We start from the raw sequence: 3,063 nt of genomic DNA on the forward strand, positions 1-3,063 counted from the left end.
GAGAGTTCCAGCCTCAGGCCGGGCTTGTTTTATTCACCCCTCAGCTTCCAGAGGCAGTGGGTCAGAAGTGAGGGGACAAGGCTTCCCTGGTGGCGCAGTGGTTGAGAGTCCACCTGCCGATGCGGGGGACATGGGTTCGTGCCCCAGTCCGGGAAGATCCCACATGCCGCAGAGCGGCTGGGCCCGTGAGCCATGGCCGCTGAGCCTGCGCGTCACGTACCGCAAAAAAAAAAAAAAAGAAGAAGAAGTGAGGGGACAAAGCAAGGTGGCACTGCACCCATTCTGAGCTTGAGAGGCCTGGAGACATCTCATTGCTCCTATCAGAAACTTAAACACAGGGAAAGGTGGCAAAGGTGATATTTACAAAAGTAGCAGAGGGTTGGATGCCAGCATTCTGACCACAGCTGAGGAAAGGACGTGGCTTATTCTATTTAAACCTTTGACGTTCCCAGGTTGTGCAAGGCAGAAGGTTGGGTGTTGTCAGAACAGCCAATCTCAACATGCTTGCTAACTCATGTCCACGTGGAAGCTCCTGGCATGATGTCCTGGGCCAGTCCGGATGTCCACCCCATCCTTGACTCCAAGCACCTAAAACACACACCTCACCACTTTTGTAAAACACCAAACTCACCATCTTTAAAAAAAAAAAATTATAAGCAAAATCAGTCAGGATAGAAATGGTCCCCAAGGAGACAGTGCTTCTGAGAAGCCACTGAAGGCTTCAGGCCTGGCTGCTCAGTCCTTGACCTACTTGTAGCCAGGAAAGACCTATGCCCTTCCCAGCTTTTGGAAAGAGTCACTCTGGCCTTGCCTGCCTAGCCCAGCTTTGCTGACCTCATGGGTGCAGGTGGAGGCTTAGGAGGACCTTTCACCTCCTTCCTGCCCACTCATTTCCCTGCTGCAGCCAGGTCCCTACAGAGTGCAGGCAGACACCTGTCACACACAGCCTGACTCCTCTGATGTGTGTTGGAGAGGGGGAGGGGAGGATGGTGTGCTGGACAGGGGACAGGAGTTTGACAGGACTCTGCCACCCTACAGGGATTTATGATTCTGGCCCACCCAGGTTTGGGGGGCTCCCTAGGGCACGGGTAGCTGTGTGGCCATCTTCAGGAAGGTGGAGCAGCTGCCTCACTGGGCTCTGGGACCATTGCCTGCTGGAGGCCCCTCCACGAGAAGGACAGTCTGGACCCAGAGGGGTCTCACAGACAGACCCCTCTGCTAAGCCCCAGAAGAGGGCAGACCTGGTGCCCCCAAGCCACCTCCGAGCCCTCCTACCCTGCCCCGCCCAGCAAGCAGGAATACTGGTTCCTGCGGTAGGTCGGTGAGGGCGGGACTCTCCCCGCCTCGACGTCTCTGTTCAGGATAAAGGTGAGGACAGGCTCCTTCCCCTTAGGGCAGCCCAGAGCAGTTTCCGGCTGAGTCAGTTTCGCGGGGAGAGCGGCTCAGGCGAGCTCAGGGCTCGGCTCGCCAGCAGGAATTTGCCCACTCCCCTCTTCCGGCTCTGGGCGGCCCCTGGCTCGCCCCTGGGCCCCTGGCCGGTGGATGGGCGGATGGACAGACGGCCGCGGGGGAACCCCGAGCACCAGCCTGCTAGAGGGGAGTCGGGAGCAGGTGGGCGAGTGCGGGGTCCTGGGCCCCTCGGATTGCCGGAAGCCAGCGCTGTCCAGCCAGAGAAGGGACTCCTTGACGCCAGCAAGTCAGGGCCCTGCTTAGATTTCCCTTCCCACCTGGGACAAACTTAGTATCCTCCAGGCGTTTGCGTTAACGAGTGATATTTCCCCGATCAGGACTCTCCTAGTAAAGTAACTATTGTTGCTAAAAGGAAGAAGTTGTTGCCGCTGATGGCCCCTTCCACTCTCAAGAAGCATGAGGAAAAGATATCTAGACACCTGAGGCTTAAGTATGAAAGGGAGCGTAAGGGACAGTTAAGAGTATGGCTTCTAGCATCCTGACCTGGGTTTGAGTCCTGGCTTTGCCATTTTTTGAGCCGTGTCACCCAAGGTGAGTTTCTGTTGTTTCTCAGAGGCCAGTTTTTTCACCCGCAAAATGTATAATAATTCTTATTGCACCTGTTCCTCTAGGATTGCTGTGAGGATTAAAGGAGACAAACGTGGAACATGCCTAACACGGTGCCTGGCACATAGTACCAACTCAGTACGTGGTTGTAAAATGTGCCTTTTATTGGACAGCACTTCATCCCAAAGAGTGGGGATTTCACACAAAAGGAAAATATATTTGAGCAGGCGGGTTTTGTATGGCCGCCCAAATCACAGAGTAGACGACAGCATGTTTCCCACCAGCCACTTCAGTTTCCCTCCTGGATAAAATGTAAGTGAGCAGGACCCTATAGGGCCTTCCCAGAACAGGACTCCCCCTCTTTCCCCCCACGTCCTCTGCCTGCCTTTCGTCTGTAGAAAAACTAGTCAAAGAATAAATTTAATCGGAGAGGTGAGAAAATGCAGAAAGAAAGAAAAACTGTCAACCAAGACAAAGAAAGACAAGGACCTTTAGTTCCTGCTCAAGGGCAATAGGTAATATTCTGAGCCAGGTCCTTTGAGCTGTTTTGCAGATACTGAAACTTCTTTGTGGAAGAAGTTAACTGTATGCCACCCACAAGAACATAGACCCCAGACCGGCTGGAACCAGAAGGTTGAAGATATCCACTCCCACCAACCCATCAGAGGACTGTCCATGAGCTGATCACACACACCACAATCCTCCTCCCTCACACTGTCTTTAAAAACCTTTCCCTGAAAACCTTCGGGGACTTCAGGTCTTTTAAGCACTAGCGAGCGGCCCTGGATTCCTTGCTTGGTGCCCTGCAATAAACGCTGCACTTTCCTACACCACCAACCAGGGTCAGTAGATTGGCTTTACTGCACGTGGGCAAGCGAACCTAAGTATGGTTCGGTTACAAAAACAGTCCTAATTAAAGGCATCTAGGAACTAGGAAGCTAGAGTGCTTCCTAAAACTCCTAAAACGACCAATCCTCCCATCTGCCACTCCCCACCCCTACCCCCCCCCCCCCCCCGTCCTCCGCCCCACACAAGGTCTCAGCCCAG

Source organism: Pseudorca crassidens, chromosome 8 (genome assembly GCF_039906515.1).
Source record: "Pseudorca crassidens isolate mPseCra1 chromosome 8, mPseCra1.hap1, whole genome shotgun sequence".
Taxonomy (NCBI): Eukaryota; Metazoa; Chordata; class Mammalia; order Artiodactyla; family Delphinidae; genus Pseudorca; species Pseudorca crassidens.